Below are 12,867 nucleotides of genomic sequence, written 5' to 3'. Positions count from 1 at the left end.
AAATTGCTTAGGACTATGAAGACAGATATATAAACAGATATTCATTTTATGTATATTATATTTTAACATAAGTGCAGATACTCATGTGTATATATATCTTATGTATGAAATATTTTCTGTAAGATAAATATATTTTATATATATGATTTTAACACAATACTGAAAAATAACACTTTCAAAAAGCCTTTAAATGAAATTATTTGTAAAAATCTGCACTGTAAAGTTGTTGTTAGTTTACCAGGTGCTCATCTACATAAATTGGGATAAAACAAATGTCTTGACCTGACATGTTTATTTCATTCAAGTAGGTCTAATAATTGAGCTGTGAAAACTTAGAAGCTTAGAACCATTTGGTTTACTCTATTTACTTTCTGTTATTTAAAGTCTGACACTGTCCTTCATCTGAATGAAAGTTCTATTGAAATTATCTTTCTTTTAAAATATCCTGGCATCTTAGAAGCGTGCTTCACAAGCAAGTTTTCTATTACAGTACTTTTTTAGTATCAGCAACAATATAAAAAGTACTCTCCATGATTGAAATGAATTAAGCCATAATTGTCCTTGGTTTTCATGTTTTGGTAAAACCATAGAATCAAATACCTTGGAGATTTCCTTAGACATGAGTTTGTGTTTTCACTTCAAGTGTCTGAAGTTAATAGAACCAAGCACAAAGAAAATTAAGGGCAACTGCAGAAAAAACAATAAAAAGTGAGTTTAAAGGGCACCTGAATTTGCTGATAAAAAGTGAAAATATCAATCATCTATATTTTTGTGTAATGCTAAATATCAGTAAGTCTGTTCCAACCTGGAGTGACAAATTATTGAGCATTAATTAAGTGATCATTGAATCTTCTTAAATATGTGGATATTTGATATTATATAAACATGTAACATACTTTCCAACTAAATAGATAGGAGTTTAGCAATTATTCATCATACTGTTACACTTTCTACTAATTTCACTGCATTGAATATAAAGTGCTTTACTGCTATTTCTTTAAGAGTGTCTCAGTTAAAAACTGCACTTATAAATTTGTTTGAGAGGACTTTTAAAGTGGTTTTGAAACTACTGAAGTACATGTCTAAACATCTTACCTGTTGGGACTTCCCTGCTGGTCCAGTGGTTGAGACTCTGTGCTTCCAGTGCAAGGGGTGTGGGTTCAATACCTGGTCGGAGAACTAAGATCCCACATGCTGCACAGCCAAAAAAAAAAACAAGAAGGAACATCTTACTTCTTGGTCCTTCTCATCACTACTCCTTGTCACCTGGATTAAACTTGCAGATTTATAATATCCACAGACACAAGACTCTGACAAGAAGTCATTACTCTAGTTTTTTTTAAGTACTCTATGAATGTATCAACTGGTATAAATGAGTTATGACTTTAAAATCCCATTGAATGAGGAGCTCTGTTGTTCAATGCTAAATAATAATTTTAAACAAATTCTGTACTTTTAAATCCACGATTTTTGCATCAGGTAAATACTTTTAAGAGGAATGAAAATTTATTTATGTACCATGAAGATTATAAATTAATGATAAGAGAATACGTGGAATTGATAGGATATTGACTGAATTAGTAAAAATTAACCACTCTTTTTAATAAGAGAACAAACATCAAGGCTGTATGTTCATACTGCCCATGCAAAGAGTTCTAGATGTTGAAAGGGGAGTGTGAGTGCATGAGAGAGTAGGGGGATGGAGGGAGGGTTAAAACACTTGTATACTACGTAATGGGAAAAGGTTAAAACTAGAGTTTTCATTTATTCACCAGTGTTTTGATACATATGGTTACAAGTACGCATTTCTATTTTCTATATATTTACCTTTCATCAGGTCCAAAACATGAATCTGAAATTCATTTCAGTGTTTGGTGGCTTCCTAGCAAAATGTCCCTGTGATCTCTGCCGGGCCACACAGAATGCTCTCTAGGCATCATTGTACCTGTTAATGGGCTGAATTGCACCCTCACCCCCAAATTCATATGTTGAAGTTTGAACCCCCAGTCTCTCAGTATGTGACTCGATTTGAAGATAGAGTATTTACAGTGGAAATTAGATTAAATGAGGTCTCTAGGGTGGGACCCAATCCAATATGACTAGTGTCTTTATAAGAAGATATTAGCAGAGAGATACACAGAGGGGAGACCTTGTAAAGACACAGGGAGGAGAAAATGGTTGTCTATAAGCTGAGGAGAGAGGGCTCTGAAGAAACCAACCCTCGTCACACTTTGGTTTTTGGACTTCTAGCCTCCAGAATTGTGAGAAAACAAATTTCTGTTGTTTAAGCCACCCCATCTGGTACTTTGTAATGGCAGCCCTAGAAAACTAATATGGTACCAATTCCAAATCTAAACCAAGGCAGGTAGAATTATGCAGGAAAAGAGGAGTAGAATCTTAATAAAATCTATCCCTATGACATAAGTTTTTCTGAGAGTTAAGACATGAATAATTTTCTTCTTGGTTTATGTTATGTCTTCTCTATGATATTGTACTAAAATTGTAAGCCTACCAAGGTTCTTTAATTATTGCTTCTAAAGTATTCTTCTACTTGTATATTAAGGTTTCGGTATTTTCTGTAAGAGTTAGAAATGTCCTGATATTGATTGCTTTGCACCACTATAGCTTCAAAGCTTGGAATGATGCTTAATATAAAGATTTTTTCCCTGACTCTACTATAATGCAAAAGAAATAGAAATACCTGCCATGAAATCAAAGGAAGACATTGATTTATGCTCTGGGAAGAATGAATTGAAAATTAAATAAAGAGAAAATAAAATTTCCTAGACCAGGAGCAAATGGAAATTGATTTAATTTAGTGAAAAGAAGTCACCTCTTTGAGTAGTCAAGCAAAGCATTAGGATCTTGCTGACTACCAGGAAAGGACAAATTAGAATTGCAAGAAACTATGAGTATGTAGCCTCCAAATTACCATAGTACTTTTCTGGTAAATTTCCCCGTTTTACACAAAACATTATGTAACATTTCAGGGAATCATGATTTTTCCACCAGTAAAGTATAATGATATTAAAATATTTTCCTTGCCTTGTCTATTAAAGAAAGATTAAATTATATTCTATCTTGCAGGCATATAAACCATGTATTTTTAACAGTGGTGCATGGAACATACGGACATTTCAACTGTATATGGTTTTCCTCATACCTTTTGACTCCCCGTAAACAAACTTCATTCTTAGAGCCATGTAATGAAATCTTTAGAGAGTGAGAGATGGAGATAGTCATAGGTAGGGGACAGACTTCCTAGTAGAAGACTGACACCACGCACCACTTTTAGACTGACAACAAGAAAGGGTCAGAGCAACCTGGCAGTCTGCCAGCTGTAAGAAAGTGACACCACTGGAGGCTGAAGAAGAAATTTATATTTAAATACCCTCAGTTCTGAAGAATTATGTGGTGGAATCAGAAGGGAAGTATAGCAGGTAAAATCCTGATGACTTGAACTTTTAAAATCTCATCTTGGAGGAAAATTGCAAAAAGAAACTCTATGGGACTTAGCATAGCACAAAATGTATTGAACAGCTAGCATCAGGTGTGTGGTGTAATTTCAGACAGAATAGGGCAGATATTGGAAAATATACATGTGTTGCTATTTGAAAGCCACCTCCAAACTCTTTGTTTTGCAGTAATTCTCCCTGAGGGGAAATGGCTAGTCTCATATCAATCATTTCAGGCAGGAAAGGAGGGAGGAAGGTTTGAAGTGGTGGCTGGGAGGATTGCCTCCTGCCCTAGCTAGACCCAGAAGACACATCCCAACAGTTGAAGTCACTCTCTATATTTTACTTTTGTTATTCCCCAGCCTCCTTTAAAGTGGTCTTACCGATAGCTTAGTGGAAGCTATGCTTTGGGCAATTAAAAGACTAGTTGTGTCCATACCTGGGGTAAAGCAACTTCTGGCAGAGCAAGTGGCAGAAGTATTGAAAAATTAATCTACAAGGGTTCAAAGTTAAATGTTTTTGCAAATTAGGAGACTAAAGTGACAACTGACCACCATCATGGACTTTGAGAGTTTCACAGTAGTCACTTCTCGAGAGGACTCGGTAGAAGAATGGGCTTCCAAAATCTATGGGACAGAAGCTTGCAGCATTACTCTTTGGGTATTACAGGAAGAACTTCCTAAAGACCTCAGAGAGACCAAAGATCATCAGCTTAAACTTTTTGTCTGTACATGAAGATCATCCAGCTCCCCAAGAACTTAGAGAACAGAAAACAATTTACCCTCCATTAAAATGTAAAAGCAAAGCACAGTCAGTTTGAGCCAAGTGTCCTGGAACAATGAGACATCATAATAACTTTAGTAGAGTTATTACTTGTTTGTAAATGAAGACACTGTTAATCAAAATGGGGATGGTCAGCCTGATGGAAGCAGGGAAAAAACGCTCGAAATGAATTGACGATAGTGCCCATCTGAGGACTATCTCAGTTACAGAAAATCTAAGTGAAGATTAATCTTATTATGGTGTCATTGACAAGATTATTTCTACCGTGAAAGGAGTATATCTGGTTATGTTAGCCTGATCTACTCAGGCTGTTTATTAATATTTAATACACTCAGATCTCTTTGTTCCAAACATATGTTTACCAAGCAACATTTTCATTATATTTTGGCTTCTCATACACACTCACTTCATCAGCAGCTTCAAAATTTCTTTATATGGGAAGATATTAGGGGTAGTGAAGTAGTTGAAAGTATGGAATTGACAATGAGAATCAGGCTGGGCTTACATAATGGGCACATCTGAAGAAATTTATTGTGTTTCTAATTGGGGAAGTTTGCAGAAGGACTAATAGAAACTGTTGGATAAAGCTGTCCAACGTGCCCTTATACATGGCATTTTTGGCACTGAAATTTATTTATAAAGAGAGAACGGTTGGTCCTGTCCCCTGACACTGCGTATCTTATTTAGGTTTACTTTTTTCTTCTTGGTGCTTATGACTCTTTAGCATACTATACATTTTACTTAATAATCTGGCGTTTTTGACCTCTTGCATTAGAACACTGGCTCTATTAAGTCAAGGACATAGTAGATATTCATAAATATTTTTAGTTAATCTTGTAACCATATACCTATTAGCAATAGGTGTTATCTTTGCTATGGGGAGCCTAGGACAAGGGATTCCAAATATTTTGTTTTCAAATAGGATCTCTCCTATTGTGAGATGTACTGTTGTCCAGAATGACCTTAGAACCTTTGCTATTCAATGACCTTAACACCTTGGGCTGTTACAACTCATCTTTTGATTATATAGATGTATGTTTAATTTTGTAACTCCAAATACTATACTTATTTACTGACATGTCTTCATTTCTTCAAGCCAAAGTTTTTTTCCGCTTTCTCTCTGTTTCGTTCTTCTTATTTTTACTTTCTTTAAAGGCATTATTATTCCATATTATATTTGGAAGTATATCTCTTCTCAACCAAATCTCATTTTTCCTAATAATTTTGAGGGATAATGTTTCTGTTATAATTTCTCAGACATTTCTTATTCTTTTTGCCTTCTAATTAGCCAGGAGTTTAGTTTGTTTAATCTCACAGGAGGTTCTCCGAATCTGTATATCTCAATCTTAATTTGTAACTGCTAATTTAGTATTTAAAGAACAAGAAGTTCTGATGGAAATGTATAGGAATATAAACATAATCCCTAAGTCTTCTCTAGTTCGCATAAAGTGGCCGTTTCTCCAAAGAATTCAGATATTAAAAATAGCATCTCCTTTTTCACCTCCCCACAGGAGCTTAAATCCATGTTATAACATCCTTAAAAACTGAAAATCACCTTGAGCATTTCTGTTGACTGGAAACACATTATCTCCTAAGTAGTCCATTTCATTGTCAGTTCTGAAAGATAGGAAGTTCTCAATATTGAAACCAACTCTGTCTCTTCACTCCTCAAGCGACTGTAGTCTGGCTCTTGTCCTCACCATTCCTCCAAATTGGCCACCTATGACGCTTATGACAGTAAGTCCAGTGGATCTAGGCCAGGATCATCTTACTCTCTCAGCAGCATTTGACCCAGTTGGCATTCATGACTTCTGGAAGGCTTTCTCTGTTTTTCACTCTCACTGTGCCACTTTCTCCTGGACGTTTGCCTATGTCTCTGGGCATTGCTTCTCAGTCTCCTTTGCCAATGTATCTAACTTAATTCCCCCCCAAAATAATTTCCAGAAATGCTTTGAACCACCTGAAATATATACCTAAATGTTAGAGTTTTCTTTTGGGTTAGAAGTAATTTACTTAGAAAAGCATCTAGTATTGAGCCTGGGGCATACAAAGCACTCAATAAATTACAATGATTTGTTTTTCCACTTTGAAAGGTAACATTCATTAGGATGCACATTCTATGTTTGTTTTTGGACTTGATTGAATGATATTTAATATCTGCAAAATTCTGAAGTGTCTTTTTGGCTAACTGATGCTTAAGGAAGGATATCATTGCTGGTTAATGATTGAAACAGATTCAAGGTACACCTACTTAATATTTTTCTCAATTATCAATTATACTCATACTTTAACCTGTAGTAATTAAAAGGAAAACAAATCCTTCTGTAATGAAGAAAAACTATACAAGCTTTGTAATCCACAATTGTAACCAGATTTGCTTTAATGGGTTATATGTCTTGAGAAGATAGCTTAATGCAAAGTATGTGAAAGATTTAAAGGTGAAGCAAATTCTCTTGTCCTTTTCTTTAGTAAACACCATCACAATTGACCTTTAAAGCTTATAAAGCTATAAGGAAAGACAAGGGCAGATGCAATAATCTGCCAGACCTATTCGAAAATATTTAACAGATGGCCAAGGCAATCACTCTTCCTTTATCCAAAGAAATTTCAAGTTGATTTGAATTCTTGTGCTGGTACTTCATAATATCAAGGTTCTTCTTATACAATAAATTGAAATAGGAAATGAACTGGAAAATAAAAGAATCATTTCTTTTGCTGGTCTTACAGAGGGTTTGAGGTAAATAGGACAGGAGCTTCCTGTGCCATAAAGAGGTGAAATATGCAAGCAAGCATCCATGTTTGCTGGTTCTATGATGTGCCCAAGAAATGATCTCAGCACTGTTCACAAAGGTGTGGGAATTAGGGTTGCCTTTTATTTGACCTCAACGTTTTTTATTTGCTATATTGTCATTTAGTCTGTGAAAACGTTCAAGCTAATCTTTCCAGACTCTTATAATCAACTAGAGTGGTATTGATTTTCCTATCATTCCCCTGCCTTTGGAAATCATGAACGGGTATGAATGTGCACATTCTTATAGATGATCTAAAGCTATTCAATATGTCCTTAATTATAAATAGCTCTTTCTAAATTTACTATGGTTATAAGCATCATATACTGATATATACATACATATTCTCTCTCTTATCCACCCATGTGCATTTATATTCATAGTTTTATAGTCACATATGCTACAAATTTCACTCCCAGATGTCTCACTGCCATATCTATTTGGTGCTTACTCTCTAAACAATCTGAAGCCATTAATAGACACCTGGCTAAAAATGAATTGCACACACAGCTCCCTGAGAAACCCTGAAAGGAAATAAGTGTCCCTAAGCTGGCTTCAGCTCATCGGTTTTCAAATCTTTCAGCTATGGGTAGGAGATATCACTCAGCATCTACTAAATGCAAAGTTGAAATACAGCACAATGAACACTCATCTGCCCGTCACTATTTTCACTAATAACGAATATTTTGCCATTATTGCTTTCCTTCTATCTGTACACTTGCTTAAGCTTAAAAAAGCTCCCTCTCCACCTCTGGCTGACACTCCGGGCCAATGTCAACAGATCCTCCAGATGCCTATTGCTTGGATTTGTATTCTCTAATCTTGTCCATGAAGATGAAGCTTCTATATAGGATCGATTTCTTTATTAAATGCCATGCTCTAACACCAATGTCACTCGGCAAATGGACTGACAATGCCAAGGGAATGACAGAAGACACTGGAAGAGGCTCTGAGGAACAATGGTGCTTCTATTACCTGCACTCAGTCCCCAGCTCCCAGAGCCACTGCAGCTGCCCTGGATCACCCCACCCGCCTACCTGCCAAGGCAATGCATTATGGGCCGCCACTTCCGTTTGTAGATTCTCATGGGACAGGAAGCATCTGGGAAACAATGAACTTGAATTTTTTCACAGAGGCATTTTTAAGAGAGGCATTAGAAATAATACCAGATGCACTCTCTTACCCAAATTTGAAAATGAGAAAGACACAGTGGACAAACACTTCTTACACAGGTCTGGTCAGCACTCCTACTAGGGAGGTTTAACAGTCCTAGAGAAGGCAAGTAAAATTATGAAGGAATTTGAGCAATAGGAAATTACACTGAAAAATGAAAGCGTGACCTATGATTTTGGAAAGTCAAAGACGAAGTGACATGATAAGAGCAACACAAAACATGGAGGGTACCAAAGCCAAGAATACAAAAAACACTTGCAACACAGCAAAGGAGGTAATTTTAGGGTCTGTAAAATTTCACATAGTTGCAAGTAAAAAACTGAGAACACATTTCCATCTAAAGACTTATAGGCTGAAAATATAAATTTAAGAAGTTTGACATAAGTTAATGGGTGACATATTCATATCTGAGGGTAAATACAAGCTAAAAATATTTGAGAAGAACTATGTGAAGGGCAACTACCTTTTTTTCTCATTAAAATAAAAATTTTCAACTATTTGCAGAGATAGGCTCCTAAAAAACTAACACCAGGGAGCAATATAACAAACCTTATAGTTCTATATTTTAGACCATGTAATTTCTTATTTTTGAGATTTATATTACTTCTGCTTTCAAAAACACCACAATAAAGAAAAACCACAATTATACTTTTGTGTGTTGATTTCCAAATTATTATTTTTTTAATTTAAAAATAAAACACATTCATTTCTGAGAATAATAATAAAGAGGATTAATGCATTATCTCACAACTAAGTGGTTGCTACTAACATTTATTGTATTTTTTTCCATTTTCTTTTTCTAATTATTTACTTTTATATTTGGTTCACACTGTATTTACTATATTTGTAGTTGTATACGCTCATATATTGATTTTTTTTTAATTTGTGAGGTTGGAGTCTATTAGAAGAGGAACATCTGTCTATATCACATATTTGGGCTCTTGACAGTAAAATGAAATAATGTAACAAAAACTTTACTAGGCCAATAAAATAGGTCTCCTGGTAAGGTGAGCTTTCAAAATCCTGCCAGAGCTTCTCCGTTTAGCATCACAGATAAAAGGTCATTTGTGTGCAAATTTTCTTGACTCATTCTAAACCTGCTGAATGATCTTTTTTAATTAATGTAAATCTGTAAGGTGTCACTTTTCTGTAGCTTAGCCAATGTCACCATTCCTAACTGTCCTTAGGTGGCATAGCTCTCAGCAGGCACAAGGTAGTTTTTCTTTGGATTCCGGGGACCTTCTGGGAAGGAAGCTTTAAAACTGACTCTGAGATTTGGTGACTGGGTTGGGGTGGCCGTGACTGAAATCTGGGGGCAGGAAAGAACAATAAAGGTCCCGGAGAAGAACTCACTGTGAGGAGAGCAGAGCCATCTGGGTTTTCTAACAGGCTCTGGAATTTCATGGAGAAGCCTTGATAACAGGGTGTGTCTGAAGCTGGTACAAACAGAGGGCTCGGCTACCCTATCACAGGATCATGTTTGGGAGATACCAGCCAAGCCTAAGTGTGAACCAGAAGATCTCTTCCTCTCACCCAATTCTGCAGCACCACCAGGGCCTGTGCAGAGATCTGGGCTGCCAAGGGCATTGTAGTGCACACTGCCCCACACACAGCACCAGGATGGGAGCTGTGTAAGCAAGACCACTGTCATTGATTCCAATTTCATTTTCTCCTTCTCTTCTCATTTTTGAAAACACGTCTTTAAATTGAATATGACTCCATGAGTCTTTAGACATTTCAGATAGTGGCTTGAGATGGACATCTTGGACTGTCTGTTATAACAGCCAATTATTAAAGGTGGAAAAACAAATGCAAACAATTCAAAAAAACAATGTCACTGATATATCCAGTGATGCAGATTACACAACTCTCCTCAGGCATGAAGGAGAGACAAGAAGGCCGATGGCCCTAAAGAGTTGCCTTTGTCCAAATTACTATTGTTCCCGATACAGAGGAGACTAACCAGGTAGAACCATCTGACATCATGAAAGATGTACCCATTCCCCAGCTGATATTTGCAATTTTTTAATTTTGATTCTTTAAACAAAAGTTTAACCATTAAATGCACAGAGGTAAGACTGTCTTTTAATCCTATTTTCTCAGCATTGTTAACTAAGTAATATAATTCCATATGAGGAGGAAGTCCTTATATTTTAGTTTTTAAAGGCATAAGCAATTATTGCTACCATGCTCTCCATTTTTACTACTATGCTCTTCAAGTCTGATTGAATGAGAATACATATTTGCCAACTCTGTACCCTGTTAATTTTTAATATTCACTTGACTTATTCACACATTATTGGTCATAGCTTGACCAATGATCTGTTTATGTTTTATTTAAGGGTAAGATTATAACCCACCAAATAGCTCACTGTGACCTTTGTTTACTGAATGATTGCCTTGGTAAATGTAACTCACTTTTCAGACAATTAAGCAAAGATTTTCAGAAATATAGAATCTCCCCAATCAATAAGGCTTTGAACATTAACTAAATTTTAACCGTGATAAGTAAAAGACTAATATGTTCCGAGGTCCACCTCCCAACTAGTCTATATGAATAATTATTTCTTTAAGGAAAAAGAAAAGAAACTCCCTATGCATTTAATCAGGATAGAATAGCCTATTTGGAAGCTGTCACTTGAAACAGATGTGGTGTCACTTTTCTCGAATGGATGAAAATGTACCCCCTAAATAAAAGATAAACAGGAACCAGCAGCCACAAAGTGTAAAGAAGAGGGTGAGGGGGTGGGGTAGCCATAATATAAATAAATAAATAAGAAAGCCAAAGGGGTTTTTAACAAGTGCAATGATAAATCTCTCTGGGCTATTGTTGGGTTTATTTGGAAGACAGGAGGCATCATTTGGGTGCTCCTTGAACCATGTTATCTTTACCTGTACTCAGTTTGGCAATTGCATTTTTACTTCAGGGACAGGGAAAAGGATGGAAGAAATCAAAACAAAAGAGGGCAATAAAAAAAGAGACAGTGCTCACAAACTTGAGTTATTGCTAGCATCATAATAATGTCCCTTTCAGCTAACCTTTTCACCAGGCTAGGATCCAGGAACTGAGAGTCTGTGGGAATTTTGCATCCATTGCTTCTTCAACTTGCAAAGATGGAACAGCCAGGATGAGTTACTACCTAGATAGAAAGAAAAATGAAATATTTAAAGCTGCAGAAAGTGGTAAAACTAATAAATTATATTATATCCCTGTCAGCTATTTTCTTACTATAAACTCTGGGATTGAAGTCAATGTGTTTAAAGGATAAGTGAACAAAAGGGACTTTAAAGAGTTGAAAATATTTATTGGGAATGTGGTAGCATCACATATGGGGAGAGATCTCTTTTCATTTGTGAAAGCATCGAAAGATCATGCTCATTTTTTTCCAAAATAAGGATTAGTTTAGAGCATTAATATCATTTCTCCTGTCTTTGTTGAAACTATAACTCAGTACCAAAAGTAGACAAGTCAGGGACCAGCAGAATGGGAAGTACATTAAAGTGGGATCTTAGCACTAATGCTGTCAATGAGAATGCTCTTTTCCCAGTAACCATTACATAATGTCCAAACTTCCATCTTCCGATCTACCATCAAGTCAAGAAGCACTTCAAGACATGATCACAACCAGGACTCTTGTGAGTTCATGGTTATTGTTCTGGGCTGTGAGTAGGAAGAGACAGGGCAGACTCTCTGAGGTCCTTCCAACTTTGGGATGCCACTTGGCTCCCAGCCACGACCATACTTTTAGGTTTTGTAACGGCAGACCCCTTGGTACTTCCATGCGCCAAAATCTCTTCCAGTTACTGTGGCTGCATAACAAACTATCCCCAAATTGAATGTCATAAAGTAACCATTTCTTATGCTCATGGATTGTGTGGTTCAGGAGTTCAGACAAGATACAGCAGAGATAACTTCCTCTGCTCCATTATGTGTGCCTCAGTGGAAGACCCAAGGCTGGAATTAGAATCATCGGAAGGCTTGCAAATTCTCTGGTGAGGTCCAGTGGTTAGGACTTGGGCACTTTCACTGTGGTGGCCTAGTTTTAATCCCTGGTCAGAGAACTAAGATCCCTCAAAATGCAGAGCATGGCCAAAAAAAAAAAAAAAAAAAAATCATCAAATCATCTAAAGGCTCTTTCACTCAGTGTCTGGCTGTTAATGTTGACTATGGGCCAGGAGCCTGGGTTCCTCTCCCTGTGGGCCTCTCCAATTGACCTCTCTAAGTGAACTAGTCTGGGCTTCCTATCAGGATAGTGGCTGGATTTCAAGGGCAAACATTCCAAGAGAAACAGAGAGAGCCAAGAGGAAGTCATATTGCCCTTTCTAATCTAGCTGTGCAAGTCATGTATTGTATTCGTACCATGCTCTATTTAATGGAAAAGTCAGAAGCCTGCCTGGGTTCAAGCCGGTGAAGGGGAGGGGGAAAGGAGGCTTCACCTCTTCATAGGGAGTAGCAAAGTTCTGGAAGAGCATGAGAGAACAGGAATATTGCTGTGACATTTGGGGGAAATTCAATCTGCCCCAATGAGGAAACTAAAGTGCAAAATAGTTGAGATGTACTCAACGGATGCATATCCGGCAGGTGGTGGGGCGGAGAACCAATTTCTCTTTCTTAGACTCCAAAACCTTTCTTCTTTCGAATATACAGCAGTGAGGAAATATAAAGC

This window comes from Hyperoodon ampullatus (assembly GCF_949752795.1).
Source record: "Hyperoodon ampullatus genome assembly, chromosome: 10".
NCBI lineage: Eukaryota > Metazoa > Chordata > Mammalia > Artiodactyla > Ziphiidae > Hyperoodon > Hyperoodon ampullatus.
The sequence above is the reverse complement of the archived record's forward strand: the minus strand, read 5'-3'. Positions refer to the sequence as shown.